The sequence below is a fragment of the Oncorhynchus nerka genome, linkage group LG15 (assembly GCF_034236695.1).
Source record: "Oncorhynchus nerka isolate Pitt River linkage group LG15, Oner_Uvic_2.0, whole genome shotgun sequence".
NCBI lineage: Eukaryota > Metazoa > Chordata > Actinopteri > Salmoniformes > Salmonidae > Oncorhynchus > Oncorhynchus nerka.
In genome coordinates, this window is record NC_088410.1 from 85988342 (window position 1) to 86010382 (window position 22041).

The 22041-nt window shown below is 42.5% G+C and overlaps 1 protein-coding gene across 3 annotated transcripts in view; it reads left to right on the forward strand.

Moving 5' to 3' along the window:
- The window catches only part of LOC115142357 (voltage-dependent calcium channel subunit alpha-2/delta-2-like), a 344103-nt gene that overhangs the window by 129833 nt on the left and 192229 nt on the right, over positions 1-22041 (forward strand). The window lies entirely within an intron of this gene.

Sequence of the window (22041 nt, forward strand, 5' to 3'; positions counted from 1 at the left end):
GGTGATTGAGACAGATTGTCACACTGAGTGTATGCAGTCACAATGTCCTATCTCTCCCACACATTGGCTCCTATAAAACACCTGTGGGGGATTTCAACCAGTATCATTGTCGACCTGTTCATGCGTGGTGCATGTGTGTACTACTGGTGGGAGGACAGCTCATAATAATGACAGGAACGGAGTCAATGGAATGGCATCAAACACATGGAAACCATGTGAAACCACGTGTTTGATGTTTTTAATACCGTTCCATTCATTCCACTCTATTACCACGAGATCATCCTCCCAATTAAGGTGCCACCAACCTCCTGTGGTGTATGTATAGAAGTGTGTGTGTGTGTGTGTGGGGGGGGGGGGTGTATATGTTCTTTGCTATGTGTTTGTATGTGTGTAAGTGTGTACACAGTATGTGCATACTTTGCAACTCCAACACCATCATTAAGTTTGCTGATGACACAACAGTGGTAGGCCTGATCACCGACAACGATGAGACAGCCTATAGGGAGGAAGTCAGAGACCTGACTGTGTGGTACCAAGACAACAACCTCTCCCTCAACGTGATCAAGACAAAGGAGATGATTGTGGACTACAGAAAAAGGAGGACTGAACATGCACCCATTTTCATCGACGGGGCTGCAGTGGAGCAGGTTGAGAGCTTCAAGTTCCTTGGCATCCACATCAACAACAAACTAGAATGGTCCAAACACTAAGACAGTCGTGAGGAGGGCACGACAAAACCTATTCCCCCTCAGGAGACGGAAAAGATTTGGCATGGGTCCTCAGATCCTCAAAAGGTTTCACAGCTGTACCATCAAGAGCATCCTGACAGGTTGCATCAATGCCTGGTATAGCAACTGCCCAGCCTCCGACCGCTAGGCACTACAGAGGGTAGTGCGTACGGCCCAGTACATCACCGGGGCCGAGCTTCCTGCCATCCAGGACCTCTATACCAGGTGGTGTCAGAGGAAGGCCCTAAAAAACAGTTAAAGACTCCAGCCACCCTAGTCATACACTGCTATCTCTGCTACGGCACGGCAAGCGGTACCGGAGCGCCAAGTCTAGGTCCAACAGGCTTCTAAACAGCTTCTACCCCCAAGCCATAAGATTCCTGAACAGCTAATCAAATGGCTACCCAGACTATTTGCATTGCCCCCCCCCCCCCCCCCTCTCTCTCTGGAACGCTGCTGCTACTCTCTGTTATTGTCTGTGCATAGTCACTTTAATAACTCTACCTACATGTACACATTACCTCAATTAACTCGACACTGGTGCCCCCGCACATTGATATTGACTGTGTACCAGTACCCCCTGTATACAGCCCTGCTATTGTTATTTACTGCTGCTCTTTAATTATTTGTTATTCTTATCTCTTACTTTTTTTGTGGTATTTTTTTAAAACTGCATTGTTGGTTAAGGGCTTGTAAGTCAACATTTCACTGTAAGGTCTACACCTGTTGTATTCGGCGCATGTGACAAATACAATTTTGTTTGATTTCTGTGTGTGTGTGTGTGCATTCAACAGCTTGTGTTCTTTGCTACTGTGCATTAGTGTGTGTGTGTTGAAATGAGAGATTGAAGATGGAGGGAGATGTCAGTCTGTGTTCCTGCTCTGCATTTCTGTTCCCATCAGGTTGTGTGGCAGCGTCTGTTTGTTCACGTTGTTGCAGATGTTAGAAGGAGAGCTGATCAAGGAGGCATCTCTCCTTCAATCTGCTGTCACTCCTGTCTGTCCCTCTCTCTCCTTCAATCTGCTGTCGCTCCTGTCTGTCCCTCTCTCTCCTTCAATCTGCTGTCGCTCCTGTCTGTCCCTCTCTATCCTCTGATCTGCTGGTGCTCCTGTCTGTCCCTCTCTCTCCTCTGATCTGCTGTCGCTCCTGTCTGTCCCTCTCTCTCCTCTGATCTGCTGTCACTCTTGTCTGTCCCTCTCTCTCCTTCAATCTGCTGTCGCTCCTGTCTGTCCCTCTCTCTCCTCTGATCTGCTGTCGCTCCTGTCTGTCACTCTCTCTCTCTCCTCCGATCTGCTTTCGCTCCTGTCTGTCCCTCTCTCTCTCTCCTCCGATCTGCTTTCGCTCCTGTCTGTCCCTGTCTCTCTCTCCTCTGTTCTGCTGTCGCTCCTGTCTGTCCCGGTCTCTCTCTCTCTGTTCTGCTGTCACTCCTCTCTCCTCTCTCTCTCTCTCTCTCTCTCTCTCTCTCGCTCTCTCTTTCTCTGCCTTTGCACAGCCTCTCTCCCTCTCTTTCTCTCTCTCTTTCTTTCTCGCTCTCTCTTTCTCTGCCTCTGCACAGCCTCTCTCTCTCTTTCAGGAAGATGCAGGTGCCAGCAGCAAACAAAAACAAGCAGGTCAACTAGATACTCAAGCAGATCTGTTAACAAATGTAGAACAGACAAAAAGAGCAGCCTCATGCTTGTTTTTGTGTTGTAATGTCAGAGGCTTTTTACCAGATGTGTTTCAGCCAGGCAGCAGGTTTTGTTTTCAATTTGCTCTCTTTCTCTCTCTGTCTCTGTCTCCATCACCTGCAAGGTCGATACATGAATAGCAACCTGCTGGGCCGGGTGGAAAACAACAACTATGTCTGGGACTTGTTCTAAAATGGTGCCCTTGGGCTCTCTCACTATGATGCCAGTTACGCTAGATTGTCATGTGAATATTATGCAATCTGCATAGGAGACTGACTTGGTTGCCAGTCAAAGGTTGTTCATGATGACATAGCGCACATAAAAACACTTTTGCTCTTACGTTTCCATGTACTGAATAAAAACTATGAGTTCAAAGTGTTTCCATTGCATTTTCCACTGTACCGATAGTGTTTTCATACAAACTGCTTCGATAAATGGCTAACTTGGGCATGGGAAACTCTAGACAACAGTTCACATGCTCTCTAGACAACAGTTCACATGCTCTCTAGACAACAGTTCACATGCTCTATAGACAACAGTTCACATGCTCTCTAGACAACAGTTCACATGCTCTATAGACAACAGTTCACATGCTCTATAGACAACAGTTCACATGCTCTCTAGACAACAGTTCACATGCTCTATAGACAACAGTTCACATGCTCTATAGACAACAGTTTACATGCTCTATAGACAACAGTTCACATGCTCTCTAGACAACAGTTCACATGCTCTCTAGACAACAGTTCACATGCTCTATAGACAACAGTTCACATGCTCTCTAGACAACAGTTCACATGCTCTCTAGACAACAGTTCACATGCTCTATAGACAACAGTTCACATGCTCTCTAGACAACAGTTCACATGCTCTATAGACAACAGTTCACATGCTCTATAGACAACAGTTCACATGCTCTCTAGACAACAGTTCACATGCTCTATAGACAACAGTTCACATGCTCTATAGACAACAGTTCACATGCTCTATAGACAACAGTTCACATGCTCTCTAGACAACAGTTCACATGCTCTCTAGACAACAGTTCACATGCTCTATAGACAACAGTTCACATGCTCTCTAGACAACAGTTCACATGCTCTCTAGACAACAGTTCACATGCTCTCTAGACAACAGTTCACATGCTCTATAGACAACAGTTCACATGCTCTCTAGACAACAGTTCACATGCTCTATAGACAACAGTTCACATGCTCTATAGACAACAGTTCACATGCTCTCTAGACAACAGTTCACATGCTCTCTAGACAACAGTTCACATGCTCTCTAGACAACAGTTCACATGCTCTCTAGACAACAGTCGGGGCGGCAGGGTAGCCTAGTGGTTAGAGCGTTGGACTAGTAACCGAAAGGCTGCAAGTTCACATCCCCGAGCTGACAAGGTACAAATCTGTTGTTCTGCCCCTGAACAGGCAGTTAACCCACTGTTCCTAGGCCGTCATTGAAAATAAGAATTTGTTCTTAACTGACTTGCCTAGTAAAATAAAGGTAAAAAAAAAAAAAAAAAAGCTCTATAGACAACAGTTCACATGCTCTCTAGACAACAGTTGGAATGCTCTATAGACAACAGTTCACATGCTCTCTAGACAACAGTTGGAATGCTCTATAGACAACAGTTCACATGCTCTCTAGACAACAGTTCACATGCTCTCTAGACAACAGTTCACATGCTCTCTAGACAACAGTTCACATGCTCTATAGACAACAGTTCACATGCTCTCTAGACAACAGTTCACATGCTCTCTAGACAACAGTTCACATGCTCTCTAGACAACAGTTGGCATGCTCTATAGACAACAGTTGGCGTGCTCTATAGACAACAGTTGGCGTGCTCTCTAGACAACAGTTGGAATGCTCTATAGACAACAGTTCACATGCTCTCTAGACAACAGTTGGAATGCTCTATAGACAACAGTTCACATGCTCTATAGACAACAGTTGGCGTGCTCTATAGACAACAGTTGGCGTGCTCTCTAGACAACAGTTGGAATGCTCTATAGACAACAGTTCACATGCTCTCTAGACAACAGTTCACATGCTCTCTAGACAACAGTTCACATGCTCTCTAGACAACAGTTCACATGCTCTATAGACAACAGTTCACATGCTCTATAGACAACAGTTCACATGCTCTCTAGACAACAGTTCACATGCTCTATAGACAACAGTTCACATGCTCTCTAGACAACAGTTCACATGCTCTCTAGACAACAGTTCACATGCTCTCTAGACAACAGTTCACATGCTCTCTAGACAACAGTTGGCGTGCTCTATAGACAACAGTTCACATTCTCTCTAGACAACAGTTCACATGCTCTATAGACAACAGTTCACATGCTCTCTAGACAACAGTTCACATGCTCTATAGACAACAGTTCACATGCTCTATAGACAACAGTTCACATGCTCTCTAGACAACAGTTCACATGCTCTCTAGACAACAGTTCACATGCTCTATAGACAACAGTTCACATGCTCTCTAGACAACAGTTCACATGCTCTCTAGACAACAGTTCACATGCTCTCTAGACAACAGTTCACATGCTCTATAGACAACAGTTCACATGCTCTCTAGACAACAGTTCACATGCTCTCTAGACAACAGTTCACATGCTCTATAGACAACAGTTCACATGCTCTATAGACAACAGTTCACATGCTCTCTAGACAACAGTTCACATGCTCTATAGACAACAGTTCACATGCTCTCTAGACAACAGTTCACATGCTCTCTAGACAACAGTTCACATGCTCTCTAGACAACAGTTCACATGCTCTCTAGACAACAGTTGGCGTGCTCTATAGACAACAGTTCACATTCTCTCTAGACAACAGTTCACATGCTCTATAGACAACAGTTCACATGCTCTCTAGACAACAGTTCACATGCTCTATAGACAACTGTTCACATGCTCTATAGACAACAGTTCACATGCTCTCTAGACAACAGTTCACATGCTCTCTAGACAACAGTTCACATGCTCTATAGACAACAGTTCACATGCTCTCTAGACAACAGTTCACATGCTCTCTAGACAACAGTTCACATGCTCTCTAGACAACAGTTCACATGCTCTATAGACAACAGTTCACATGCTCTCTAGACAACAGTTCACATGCTCTCTAGACAACAGTTCACATGCTCTATAGACAACAGTTCACATGCTCTCTAGACAACAGTTCACATGCTCTATAGACAACAGTTCACATGCTCTCTAGACAACAGTTCACATGCTCTCTAGACAACAGTTCACATGCTCTCTAGACAACAGTTCACATGCTCTCTAGACAACAGTTGGAATGCTCTATAGACAACAGTTCACATGCTCTCTAGACAACAGTTGGCGTGCTCTATAGACAACAGTTGGCGTGCTCTCTAGACAACAGTTCACATGCTCTATAGACAACAGTTCACATGCTCTCTAGACAACAGTTCACATGCTCTCTAGACAACAGTTCACATGCTCTATAGACAACAGTTCACATGCTCTCTAGACAACAGTTCACATGCTCTCTAGACAACAGTTCACATGCTCTATAGACAACAGTTCACATGCTCTCTAGACAACAGTTCGCATGCTCTCTAGACAACAGTTCACATGCTCTATAGACAACAGTTCACATGCTCTCTAGACAACAGTTCACATGCTCTCTAGACAACAGTTCACATGCTCTCTAGACAACAGTTCACATGCTCTCTAGACAACAGTTCACATGCTCTATAGACAACAGTTCACATGCTCTCTAGACAACAGTTCACATGCTCTCTAGACAACAGTTCACATGCTCTATAGACAACAGTTCACATGCTCTATAGACAACAGTTCACATGCTCTCTAGACAACAGTTCACATGCTCTCTAGACAACAGTTCACATGCTCTCTAGACAACAGTTCACATGCTCTCTAGACAACAGTTGGAATGCTCTATAGACAACAGTTCACATGCTCTCTAGACAACAGTTGGCGTGCTCTATAGACAACAGTTGGCGTGCTCTCTAGACAACAGTTGGCATGCTCTATAGACAACAGTTCACATGCTCTCTAGACAACAGTCGGGGTGGCAGGGTAGCCTAGTGGTTAGAGCGTTGGACTAGTAACCGAAAGGTTGCAAGTTCAAATCCACGAGCTGACAAGGTACAAATCTGTTTTTCTGCCCCTGAACAGGCAGTTAACCCACTGTTCCTAGGCCGTCATTGAAAATAAGAATTTGTTCTTAACTGACTTGCCTAGTAAAATAAAGGTAAAAAAAAAAGAAAAAAAAAGCTCTATAGACAACAGTTCACATGCTCTCTAGACAACAGTTGGAATGCTCTATAGACAACAGTTCACATGCTCTCTAGACAACAGTTGGAATGCTCTATAGACAACAGTTCACATGCTCTCTAGACAACAGTTGGAATGCTCTATAGACAACAGTTCACATGCTCTCTAGACAACAGTTGGAATGCTCTATAGACAACAGTTCACATGCTCTCTAGACAACAGTTGGAATGCTCTATAGACAACAGTTCACATGCTCTCTAGACAACAGTTGGAATGCTCTATAGACAACAGTTCACATGCTCTCTAGACAACAGTTGGAATGCTCTATAGACAACAGTTCACATGCTCTCTAGACAACAGTTGGAATGCTCTATAGACAACACTTCACATGCTCTCTAGACAACAGTTCACATGCTCTCTAGACAACAGTTCACATGCTCTCTAGACAACAGTTCACATGCTCTCTAGACAACAGTTGGCGTGCTCTATAGACAACAGTTCACATGCTCTCTAGACAACAGTTCACATGCTCTATAGACAACAGTTCACATGCTCTCTAGACAACAGTTCACATGCTCTCTAGACAACAGTTCACATGCTCTATAGACAACAGTTCACATGCTCTATAGACAACAGTTCACATGCTCTCTAGACAACAGTTCACATGCTCTATAGACAACAGTTCACATGCTCTCTAGACAACAGTTCACATGCTCTCTAGACAACAGTTCACATGCTCTCTAGACAACAGTTGGCATGCTCTATAGACAACAGTTCACATGCTCTCTAGACAACAGTTCACATGCTCTCTAGACAACAGTTCACATGCTCTCTAGACAACAGTTCACATGCTCTATAGACAACAGTTCACATGCTCTCTAGACAACAGTTCACATGCTCTATAGACAACAGTTCACATGCTCTCTAGACAACAGTTGGCGTGCTCTATAGACAACAGTTGGCGTGCTCTATAGACAACAGTTCACATAATCTCTAGACAACAGTTGGAATGCTCTATAGACAACAATTCACATGCTCTCTAGACAACAGTTGGAATGCTCTATAGACAACAGTTCACATGCTCTCTAGACAACAGTTGGAATGCTCTATGGACAACAGTTCACATGCTCTCTAGACAACAGTTGGAATGCTCTATAGACAACAGTTCACATGCTCTCTAGACAACAGTTAGCGTGCTCTATAGACAACAGTTGGCGTGCTCTCTAGACAACAGTTGGCATGCTCTATAGACAACAGTTCACATGCTCTCTAGACAACAGTTCACATGCTCTATAGACAACAGTTCACATGCTCTCTAGACAACAGTTCACATGCTCTCTAGACAACAGTTCACATGCTCTATAGACAACAGTTCACATGCTCTCTAGACAACAGTTCACATGCTCTCTAGACAACAGTTCACATGCTCTCTAGACAACAGTTGGCATGCTCTATAGACAACAGTTCACATGCTCTCTAGACAACAGTTCACATGCTCTCTAGACAACAGTTCACATGCTCTATAGACAACAGTTCACATGCTCTCTAGACAACAGTTCACATGCTCTATAGACAACAGTTCACATGCTCTCTAGACAACAGTTGGAATGCTCTATAGACAACAGTTCACATGCTCTCTAGACAACAGTTGGAATGCTCTATAGACAACAGTTCACATGCTCTCTAGACAACAGTTGGAATGCTCTATAGACAACAGTTCACATGCTCTCTAGACAACAGTTGGAATGCTCTATAGACAACAGTTCACATGCTCTCTAGACAACAGTTGGAATGCTCTATAGACAACAGTTCACATGCTCTCTAGACAACAGTTGGAATGCTCTATAGACAACAGTTCACATGCTCTCTAGACAACAGTTGGAATGCTCTATAGACAACAGTTCACATGCTCTCTAGACAACAGTTGGCGTGCTCTATAGACAACAGTTCACATGCTCTCTAGACAACAGTTCACATGCTCTATAGACAACAGTTCACATGCTCTCTAGACAACAGTTCACATGCTCTCTAGACAACAGTTCACATGCTCTATAGACAACAGTTCACATGCTCTATAGACAACAGTTCACATGCTCTCTAGACAACAGTTCACATGCTCTATAGACAACAGTTCACATGCTCTCTAGACAACAGTTCACATGCTCTCTAGACAACAGTTCACATGCTCTCTAGACAACAGTTGGCATGCTCTATAGACAACAGTTCACATGCTCTCTAGACAACAGTTCACATGCTCTCTAGACAACAGTTCACATGCTCTCTAGACAACAGTTCACATACTCTATAGACAACAGTTCACATGCTCTCTAGACAACAGTTCACATGCTCTATAGACAACAGTTCACATGCTCTCTAGACAACAGTTGGAATGCTCTATAGACAACAATTCACATGCTCTCTAGACAACAGTTGGAATGCTCTATAGACAACAGTTCACATGCTCTCTAGACAACAGTTGGAATGCTCTATGGACAACAGTTCACATGCTCTCTAGACAACAGTTGGAATGCTCTATAGACAACAGTTCACATGCTCTCTAGACAACAGTTGGAATGCTCTATAGACAACAGTTCACATGCTCTCTAGACAACAGTTGGCGTGCTCTATAGACAACAGTAGGCGTGCTCTCTAGACAACAGTTGGCATGCTCTATAGACAACAGTTCACATGCTCTCTAGACAACAGTTGGAATGCTCTATAGACAACACTTCACATGCTCTCTAGACAACAGTTCACATGCTCTCTAGACAACAGTTCACATGCTCTCTAGACAACAGTTCACATGCTCTCTAGACAACAGTTGGCGTGCTCTATAGACAACAGTTCACATGCTCTCTAGACAACAGTTCACATGCTCTATAGACAACAGTTCACATGCTCTCTAGACAACAGTTCACATGCTCTCTAGACAACAGTTCACATGCTCTATAGACAACAGTTCACATGCTCTATAGACAACAGTTCACATGCTCTCTAGACAACAGTTCACATGCTCTCTAGACAACAGTTCACATGCTCTCTAGACAACAGTTCACATGCTCTATAGACAACAGTTCACATGCTCTCTAGACAACAGTTCACATGCTCTCTAGACAACAGTTCACATGCTCTCTAGACAACAGTTGGCATGCTCTATAGACAACAGTTCACATGCTCTCTAGACAACAGTTCACATGCTCTCTAGACAACAGTTCACATGCTCTATAGACAACAGTTCACATGCTCTCTAGACAACAGTTCACATGCTCTATAGACAACAGTTCACATGCTCTCTAGACAACAGTTGGAATGCTCTATAGACAACAGTTCACATGCTCTCTAGACAACAGTTGGAATGCTCTATAGACAACAGTTCACATGCTCTCTAGACAACAGTTGGAATGCTCTATAGACAACAGTTCACATGCTCTCTAGACAACAGTTGGAATGCTCTATAGACAACAGTTCACATGCTCTCTAGACAACAGTTGGAATGCTCTATAGACAACAGTTCACATGCTCTCTAGACAACAGTTGGAATGCTCTATAGACAACAGTTCACATGCTCTCTAGACAACAGTTGGAATGCTCTATAGACAACAGTTCACATGCTCTCTAGACAACAGTTGGCGTGCTCTATAGACAACAGTTCACATGCTCTCTAGACAACAGTTCACATGCTCTATAGACAACAGTTCACATGCTCTCTAGACAACAGTTCACATGCTCTCTAGACAACAGTTCACATGCTCTATAGACAACAGTTCACATGCTCTATAGACAACAGTTCACATGCTCTCTAGACAACAGTTCACATGCTCTATAGACAACAGTTCACATGCTCTCTAGACAACAGTTCACATGCTCTCTAGACAACAGTTCACATGCTCTCTAGACAACAGTTGGCATGCTCTATAGACAACAGTTCACATGCTCTCTAGACAACAGTTCACATGCTCTCTAGACAACAGTTCACATGCTCTCTAGACAACAGTTCACATACTCTATAGACAACAGTTCACATGCTCTCTAGACAACAGTTCACATGCTCTATAGACAACAGTTCACATGCTCTCTAGACAACAGTTGGAATGCTCTATAGACAACAATTCACATGCTCTCTAGACAACAGTTGGAATGCTCTATAGACAACAGTTCACATGCTCTCTAGACAACAGTTGGAATGCTCTATGGACAACAGTTCACATGCTCTCTAGACAACAGTTGGAATGCTCTATAGACAACAGTTCACATGCTCTCTAGACAACAGTTGGAATGCTCTATAGACAACAGTTCACATGCTCTCTAGACAACAGTTGGCGTGCTCTATAGACAACAGTAGGCGTGCTCTCTAGACAACAGTTGGCATGCTCTATAGACAACAGTTCACATGCTCTCTAGACAACAGTTGGAATGCTCTATAGACAACACTTCACATGCTCTCTAGACAACAGTTCACATGCTCTCTAGACAACAGTTCACATGCTCTCTAGACAACAGTTCACATGCTCTCTAGACAACAGTTGGCGTGCTCTATAGACAACAGTTCACATGCTCTCTAGACAACAGTTCACATGCTCTATAGACAACAGTTCACATGCTCTCTAGACAACAGTTCACATGCTCTCTAGACAACAGTTCACATGCTCTATAGACAACAGTTCACATGCTCTATAGACAACAGTTCACATGCTCTCTAGACAACAGTTCACATGCTCTATAGACAACAGTTCACATGCTCTCTAGACAACAGTTCACATGCTCTCTAGACAACAGTTCACATGCTCTCTAGACAACAGTTGGCATGCTCTATAGACAACAGTTCACATGCTCTCTAGACAACAGTTCACATGCTCTCTAGACAACAGTTCACATGCTCTCTAGACAACAGTTCACATGCTCTATAGACAACAGTTCACATGCTCTCTAGACAACAGTTCACATGCTCTATAGACAACAGTTCACATGCTCTCTAGACAACAGTTGGCGTGCTCTATAGACAACAGTTGGCGTGCTCTATAGACAACAGTTCACATAATCTCTAGACAACAGTTGGAATGCTCTATAGACAACAATTCACATGCTCTCTAGACAACAGTTGGAATGCTCTATAGACAACAGTTCACATGCTCTCTAGACAACAGTTGGAATGCTCTATGGACAACAGTTCACATGCTCTCTAGACAACAGTTGGAATGCTCTATAGACAACAGTTCACATGCTCTCTAGACAACAGTTAGCGTGCTCTATAGACAACAGTTGGCGTGCTCTCTAGACAACAGTTGGCATGCTCTATAGACAACAGTTCACATGCTCTCTAGACAACAGTTCACATGCTCTATAGACAACAGTTCACATGCTCTCTAGACAACAGTTCACATGCTCTCTAGACAACAGTTCACATGCTCTATAGACAACAGTTCACATGCTCTCTAGACAACAGTTCACATGCTCTCTAGACAACAGTTCACATGCTCTCTAGACAACAGTTGGCATGCTCTATAGACAACAGTTCACATGCTCTCTAGACAACAGTTCACATGCTCTCTAGACAACAGTTCACATGCTCTATAGACAACAGTTCACATGCTCTCTAGACAACAGTTCACATGCTCTATAGACAACAGTTCACATGCTCTCTAGACAACAGTTGGAATGCTCTATAGACAACAGTTCACATGCTCTCTAGACAACAGTTGGAATGCTCTATAGACAACAGTTCACATGCTCTCTAGACAACAGTTGGAATGCTCTATAGACAACAGTTCACATGCTCTCTAGACAACAGTTGGAATGCTCTATAGACAACAGTTCACATGCTCTCTAGACAACAGTTGGAATGCTCTATAGACAACAGTTCACATGCTCTCTAGACAACAGTTGGAATGCTCTATAGACAACAGTTCACATGCTCTCTAGACAACAGTTGGAATGCTCTATAGACAACAGTTCACATGCTCTCTAGACAACAGTTGGAATGCTCTATAGACAACAGTTCACATGCTCTCTAGACAACAGTTCACATGCTCTCTAGACAACAGTTCACATGCTCTCTAGACAACAGTTCACATGCTCTCTAGACAACAGTTCACATGCTCTATAGACAACAGTTCACATGCTCTCTAGACAACAGTTCACATGCTCTCTAGACAACAGTTCACATGCTCTATAGACAACAGTTCACATGCTCTATAGACAACAGTTCACATGCTCTCTAGACAACAGTTCACATGCTCTATAGACAACAGTTCACATGCTCTCTAGACAACAGTTCACATGCTCTCTAGACAACAGTTGGCATGCTCTATAGACAACAGTTCACATGCTCTCTAGACAACAGTTCACATGCTCTCTAGACAACAGTTCACATGCTCTATAGACAACAGTTCACATGCTCTCTAGACAACAGTTCACATGCTCTATAGACAACAGTTCACATGCTCTCTAGACAACAGTTGGAATGCTCTATAGACAACAGTTCACATGCTCTCTAGACAACAGTTGGAATGCTCTATAGACAACAGTTCACATGCTCTCTAGACAACAGTTGGAATGCTCTATAGACAACAGTTCACATGCTCTCTAGACAACAGTTGGAATGCTCTATAGACAACAGTTCACATGCTCTCTAGACAACAGTTGGAATGCTCTATAGACAACAGTTCACATGCTCTCTAGACAACAGTTGGAATGCTCTATAGACAACAGTTCACATGCTCTCTAGACAACAGTTGGAATGCTCTATAGACAACAGTTCACATGCTCTCTAGACAACAGTTGGAATGCTCTATAGACAACAGTTCACATGCTCTCTAGACAACAGTTCACATGCTCTCTAGACAACAGTTCACATGCTCTCTAGACAACAGTTCACATGCTCTCTAGACAACAGTTCACATGCTCTCTAGACAACAGTTGGCGTGCTCTATAGACAACAGTTCACATGCTCTCTAGACAACAGTTCACATGCTCTATAGACAACAGTTCACATGCTCTCTAGACAACAGTTCACATGCTCTCTAGACAACAGTTCACATGCTCTATAGACAACAGTTCACATGCTCTATAGACAACAGTTCACATGCTCTCTAGACAACAGTTCACATGCTCTATAGACAACAGTTCACATGCTCTCTAGACAACAGTTCACATGCTCTCTAGACAACAGTTCACATGCTCTCTAGACAACAGTTGGCATGCTCTATAGACAACAGTTCACATGCTCTCTAGACAACAGTTCACATGCTCTCTAGACAACAGTTCACATGCTCTCTAGACAACAGTTCACATACTCTATAGACAACAGTTCACATGCTCTCTAGACAACAGTTCACATGCTCTATAGACAACAGTTCACATGCTCTCTAGACAACAGTTGGAATGCTCTATAGACAACAATTCACATGCTCTCTAGACAACAGTTGGAATGCTCTATAGACAACAGTTCACATGCTCTCTAGACAACAGTTGGAATGCTCTATGGACAACAGTTCACATGCTCTCTAGACAACAGTTGGAATGCTCTATAGACAACAGTTCACATGCTCTCTAGACAACAGTTGGAATGCTCTATAGACAACAGTTCACATGCTCTCTAGACAACAGTTGGCGTGCTCTATAGACAACAGTAGGCGTGCTCTCTAGACAACAGTTGGCATGCTCTATAGACAACAGTTCACATGCTCTCTAGACAACAGTTCACATGCTCTATAGACAACAGTTCACATGCTCTCTAGACAACAGTTCACATGCTCTCTAGACAACAGTTCACATGCTCTATAGACAACAGTTCACATGCTCTATAGACAACAGTTCACATGCTCTCTAGACAACAGTTCACATGCTCTATAGACAACAGTTCACATGCTCTCTAGACAACAGTTCACATGCTCTCTAGACAACAGTTCACATGCTCTCTAGACAACAGTTGGCATGCTCTATAGACAACAGTTCACATGCTCTCTAGACAACAGTTCACATGCTCTCTAGACAACAGTTCACATGCTCTCTAGACAACAGTTCACATGCTCTATAGACAACAGTTCACATGCTCTCTAGACAACAGTTCACATGCTCTATAGACAACAGTTCACATGCTCTCTAGACAACAGTTGGCGTGCTCTATAGACAACAGTTGGCGTGCTCTATAGACAACAGTTCACATGCTCTCTAGACAACAGTTGGAATGCTCTATAGACAACAATTCACATGCTCTCTAGACAACAGTTGGAATGCTCTATAGACAACAGTTCACATGCTCTCTAGACAACAGTTGGAATGCTCTATAGACAACAATTCACATGCTCTCTAGACAACAGTTGGAATGCTCTATGGACAACAGTTCACATGCTCTCTAGACAACAGTTGGAATGCTCTATAGACAACAGTTCACATGCTCTCTAGACAACAGTTGGAATGCTCTATAGACAACAGTTCACATGCTCTCTAGACAACAGTTGGCGTGCTCTATAGACAACAGTTGGCGTGCTCTCTAGACAACAGTTGGCATGCTCTATAGACAACAGTTCACATGCTCTCTAGACAACAGTTCACATGCTCTATAGACAACAGTTCACATGCTCTCTAGACAACAGTTCACATGCTCTATAGACAACAGTTCACATGCTCTATAGACAACAGTTCACATGCTCTCTAGACAACAGTTCACATGCTCTATAGACAACAGTTCACATGCTCTCTAGACAACAGTTCACATGCTCTCTAGACAACAGTTCACATGCTCTCTAGACAACAGTTGGCATGCTCTATAGACAACAGTTCACATGCTCTCTAGACAACAGTTCACATGCTCTCTAGACAACAGTTCACATGCTCTCTAGACAACAGTTGGCATGCTCTATAGACAACAGTTCACATGCTCTCTAGACAACAGTTGGAATGCTCTATAGACAACAGTTCACATGCTCTCTAGACAACAGTTGGCGTGCTCTATAGACAACAGTTGGCGTGCTCTCTAGACAACAGTTGGCATGCTCTATAGACAACAGTTCACATGCTCTCTAGACAACAGTTCACATGCTCTATAGACAACAGTTCACATGCTCTCTAGACAACAGTTCACATGCTCTATAGACAACAGTTCACATGCTCTATAGACAACAGTTCACATGCTCTCTAGACAACAGTTCACATGCTCTATAGACAACAGTTCACATGCTCTATAGACAACAGTTCACATGCTCTCTAGACAACAGTTCACATGCTCTATAGACAACAGTTCACATGCTCTATAGACAACAGTTCACATGCTCTATAGACAACAGTTCACATGCTCTCTAGACAACAGTTCACATGCTCTCTAGACAACAGTTCACATGCTCTCTAGACAACAGTTCACATGCTCTATAGACAACAGTTCACATGCTCTCTAGACAACAGTTCACATGCTCTCTAGACAACAGTTGGCGTGCTCTATAGACAACAGTTGGCGTGCTCTATAGACAACAGTTCACATGCTCTCTAGACAACAGTTGGAATGCTCTATAGACAACAATTCACATGCTCTCTAGACAACAGTTGGAATGCTCTATAGACAACAGTTCACATGCTCTCTAGACAACAGTTGGAATGCTCTATGGACAACAGTTCACATGCTCTCTAGACAACAGTTGGAATGCTCTATAGACAACAGTTCACATGCTCTCTAGACAACAGTTGGAATGCTCTATAGACAACAGTTCACATGCTCTCTAGACAACAGTTGGCGTGCTCTCTAGACAACAGTTGGCATGCTCTATAGACAACAGTTCACATGCTCTCTCGACAACAGTCGGGGTGGCAGGGTAGCCTAGTGGTTAGAGCGTTGGACTAGTAACCGAAAGTGTTGCAAGTTCAAATCCCCGAGCTGACAAGGTACAAATCTGTTGTTCTGCCCCTGAACAGGCAGTTAACCCACTGTTCCTAGGCCGTCATTGAAAATAAGAATTTGTTCTTAACTGACTTGCCTAGTAAAATAAAGGTAAAAAAAAAAGCTCTATAGACATCAGTTCACATGCTCTCTAGACAACAGTTGGAATGCTCTATAGACAACAGTTCACATGCTCTCTAGACAACAGTTGGAATGCTCTATAGACAACAGTTCACATGCTCTCTAGACAACTGTTGGAATGCTCTATAGACAACAATTCACATGCTCTCTAGACAACAGTTGGAATGCTCTATAGACAACAGTTCACATGCTCTCTAGACAACAGTTGGAATGCTCTATAGACAACAGTTCACATGCTCTCTAGACAACAGTTGGAATGCTCTATAGACAACAGTTCACATGCTCTCTAGACAACAGTTGGAATGCTCTATAGACAACAGTTCACATGCTCTCTAGACAACAGTTGGAATGCTCCCCACACATTGTTTTCACCATATCAATTGCGTCCAGTAATATCAACGTCTCTGCAATAGTGTGGTTTCATAGCGTAGCAGGCCTAGCCTTTCACCGTGGGAATGATTCAAGTGCAACGCTCAAGTGTGCCCTTTTCCTGTGATCTAAGGGCGCTCTCTGGTTGAATTTGATATTTTATATATGAATCGTTATCACTTCTATTTTTAAGGTTAACCACATTACGATGATTTTGAAATGTGCAAAGACAATATTATAATATCTATATATTTTTGTATATAAACTTAGCAAAAAAAGAAACATCCCTTTTTCAGGACCCTGTCTTTCAAAGATAATTCGTAAAAATCAAATACTTCACAGATCTTCCTTGTAAAGGGTTTAAACACTGTTTCCCATGCTTGTTCAATAAACCATAAACAATTCATGAACATGCACCTCTGGAACGGCCGTTAAGACACTAACAGCTTACAGATTGTAGGTCACATTTATTAAAACTTAGGACACTAAAGAGGCCTTTCTACTGGCTCTGAAAAACACCAAAAGAAAGATGCCCAGGGTCCCTGCTCATCTGCGTGAACATGCCGTAGGCATGCTGCAAGGAGGCATGAGGACTGCAGATGTGTCCAGGGCAATAAATTGTAATGTCCATACTGTGAGACACCTAAGACAGTGCTACAGGGAGACAGGGTGGACAGCTGATCGTCCTCACAGTGGCAGACCACGTGTAAAAACACCGGCATAGAACGGTACATCCGAGCATCACACCTGCGGGACAGGTACAGGATGGCAACAACAACTGCCCGAGATACACCAGGAACGCACATCAATGCTCAGACTGTCCGCAATAGGCTGAGAGAGGCTGGACTGAGGGCTTGTAGGCCTGTTGTAAGGCAGGTCCTCACCAGACATCACCAGGCACAAACCCACCGTCGCTGGACCAGACAGGACTGACAAAAAGTGCTCTTCACCTGCGAGTCGCGGTTTTGTCTCACCAGGGGTGATGGTCGGATTCGCGTTTATCGTCGAAGGAATGAGCGTTACACCGAGGCCTGTACTCTGGAGCGGGATCGATTTGGAGATGGAGGGTCTGTCATGGTCTGCGACTGTGTGTCACAGCATCATCGGACTGAGCTTGTTGTCATTGCAGGCAATCTCAACGCTGTGCGTTACAGGGCAGACATCCTCCTCCCTCATGTGGTACCCTTCCTGCAGGCTCATCCTGACATGACACTCCAGCATGACAATGCCACTAGCCATGCTGCTCATTCTGTGCGTGATTCCCTACAAGAAAAGAATGTCAGTGTTCTGCCATGGCCAGCGAAGAGCCCGGATCTCAATCTCATTGAGCACGTCTGGGACCTGTTGGATCGGAGGGTGAGGGCTAGGACCATTCCCCCCAGAAATGTCTGGGAACTTGCAGGCGCCTTGGTGGAAGAGTGGGCTAACATCTCACAGCAAGAACTGGCAAATCTGGTGCAGTCCATGAGGAGATGCACTGCAGTACTTAATGCATTGGAGCTAGGTTAGGAAGGACACTGTACCACTCATTGATATTAATAGAATTGTTTTTGGTATTCACCCAGATTTTTATTTTACCTTTATTTTACTAGGCAAGTCAGTTAAGAACAAATTCTTATTTTCAATGACGGCCTAGGAACAGTGGGTTAACTGCCTGTTCAGGGGCAGAACGACAGATTTGTACCTTGTCAGCTCGGGGATTTGAACTTGCAACCTTTCGGTTACTAGTCCAACGCTCTAACCACTAGGCTACCCTGTCGCTGAATTTGCAGACAATTAATTGAATTTGCTGACAATTCCAGCCTGTAGTTGCTCTATTGAATGATTATTAGGACCACGATGACCTGCTCTTAGAGGACTTTGTGAAATGGTGTGATGATTCTGTTGCTTAGTTCCAAAGGTTTTGTGGATTGATGAGGAAAATGTGTGTTCTTGTGGAACTACACATCTCACATGGAAAAAGACTACATCTCCCAATAGCCCATGTGGCCTGGCAGGAAATATGTGTGTTTTGGGAGATAGCTGGCAGCAGGTTCTGCTCTGGAGGGAGTACAGCTATGACCGGAATGAACTTTTTTGTAGCAGGTTAGGAGAATTAACGTGGCAGGTTAGGAGACTTAGGTTGAAGTTAGGAAAAGGGTTAGGTTAAGGGTTAGCTAAAATGCTCTCCTAACTTGCTACGACAAGTAACTTCCGGTCGTATCTGCACTCCCTCTAGTCACAACTCTGGCAGCTCTTCCTGATTGGGGGACTATTCTATGCAAGTCTGTTGGGCCAGCTACAGTTGGTGGATTCATACTGGAGGCAGAATGGGATGTGATTAGCCACCCTATGGCATGGCTACTGGGTTGGATATCTTATCAGAATATGTTTCATAATAGTTTAGGTCTGGTAGTTTCAGTGAGGCTGATGAGTAAGTGCGATATTAATATGGTCTTGAGATAAAACAGGTCCAACAGTCTGACTCTTCTCTGCTGTAGCCTTGAGTGGAGAAATACTATTTTAAACCAGCTGTGTTCCCATTGATCTAGTCATTTAACATGAGTACTTTCCTTTGTATGACAAGATCATGTTCATACTGTATGCAGAAAGCTGTTATACAGTATGTCAAACTCGAATGATGGTACACTGGTGTAGAAAGCTTGCATTCTACTATAGAAATCTGGTGTTCTACTAAAACCGGGCATTTTAGTAAAGACAGATTGTGATGAACAATAGAAAGCGAGCTGCTGCTCATTTTAGAAACACACCAGAATAGAAAGCTGCTGTTGTAGGCTACTGTGCAAAACTGGTGTTCAAGAATTCTAATATAGAAAGCTGTATATGGAAATATGGTGTTCTGCTCTAGAAATCTGGTGTTCTGCTCTAGAAATGTCATGTTCTACTACAGAAATCTGGTGTTATGCTATAGAAATCGGGTGTTCTACTATAGAAGTGTGGTGTTCTGCTATAGAAATCTGGTGTTCTACTATAGAAATCTGGTGTTCTGCTATAGAAATATGTTATTTTGCTATAGAAATCTGGTGTTCTGCTATAGAAATCTGGTGTTCTGCTATAGAAATCTGGTGTTCTACTATAGAAATATGTTATTTTACTATAGAAATCTGGTGTTCTACTATAGAAATCTGATGTTCTGCTATAGAAATCTGGTGTTATGCTATATAAATCTGGTGTTCTATAGAAATATGTTATTCTTCTATAGAAAACTGGTGTTCTGTTATAGAAATCTGGTGTTCTACTATAGAAATCTGGTGTTCTATAGAAATATGTTATTCTTCTATAGAAATCTGGTGTTCTACTATAGAAATCTGGTGTTCTACTATAGAAATCTGGTGTTTTATTATAGACATTTGGTGTTCTATATAAATATGTTATTCTTCTATATAAATCTGGTGTTCTTTAGAAATATGTTATTCTTCTATAGAAATCTGGTGTTCTGCTATAGAAATCTGGTGTTCTGCTATAGAAATATGATGTCCTGCTATAGAAATGTGGTGTTCTGCTATAGAAATCTGGTGTTCTATAGAAATCTGGTGTTCTGCTATAGAAATCTGGTGTTCTATAGAAATCTGGTGTTCTGCTATATAAATCTGGTGTTCTGCTATATAAATCTGGTGTTCTACTATAGAAAGCTGGTGTTCTTTAGAAATATGTTATTCTTCTATAGAAATCTGGTGTTCTACTATAGAAAGCTGGTGTTCTATATAAATATGGTATTCTTCTATATAAATCTGGTGTTCTAGTATAGAAAGCTGGTGTTCTTTAGAAATATGTTATTCTTCTATAGAAATCTGGTGTTCTACTATATAAATCTGGTGTTCTATAGAAATTGGGTGTTCTGCTATAGAAATCTGGTGTTCTGCTATAGAAATGGGGTATTCTTCTATAGAAATCTGGTGTTCTGCTATAGAAATCTGGTGTTCTGCTATAGAAATCTGGCATTCTGCTATAGAAATCTGGTGTTCTGCTATAGAAATCTGGCGTTCTGCTATAGAAATCGGGTATTCTGCTATAGAGATCTGGCGTTCTGCTATAGAAATCTGGTGTTCTGCTATAGAAATCTGGTGTTCTGCTATAGAAATCTGGTGTTCTATAGAAATTGGGTGTTCTGCTATAGAAATCTGGTGTTCTGCTATAGAAATGGGGTATTCTTCTATAGAAATCTGGTGTTCTGCTATAGAAATCTGGTGTTCTGCTATAGAAATCTGGCATTCTGCTATAGAAATCTGGTGTTCTGCTATAGAAATCTGGCGTTCTGCTATAGAAATCGGGTATTCTGCTATAGAGATCTGGCGTTCTGCTATAGAAATCTGGTGTTCTGCTATAGAAATCTGGTGTTCTGCTATAGAAATCTGGTGTTCTATAGAAATCTGGTGTTCTGCTATAGAAATCTGGTGTTCTATAGAAATCTGGTGTTCTACTATGTAAATCTGGTGTTCTATATAAATCTGGTGTTCTGCTATAGAAATCTGGTGTTCTACTATGTAAATCTGGTGTTCTATATAAATCTGGTGTTCTGCTATATAAATCTGGTGTTCTACTATGTAAATCTGGTGTTCTATATAAATCTGGTGTTCTTCTATAGAAATCTGGTGTTCTATATAAATCTGGTGTTCTACTATATAAATCTGGTGTTCTATAGAAATCTGGTGTTCTGCTATAGAAATCTGGTGTTCTATAGAAATCTGGTGTTCTACTATATAAATCTGGTGTTCTATAGAAATCTGGTGTTCTATATAAATCTGGTGTTCTATAGAAATCTGGTGTTCTGCTATAGAAATCTGGTGTTCTGCTATAGAAATCTGGTGTTCTGCTATAGAAATGGGGTTTTCTTCTATAGAAATCTGGTGTTCTGCTATAGAAATCTGGTGTTCTGCTATAGAAATCTGGCGTTCTGCTATAGAAATCTGGTGTTCTGCTATAGAAATCTGGCGTTCTGCTATAGAAATCGGGTATTCTGCTATAGAGATCTGGTGTTCTGC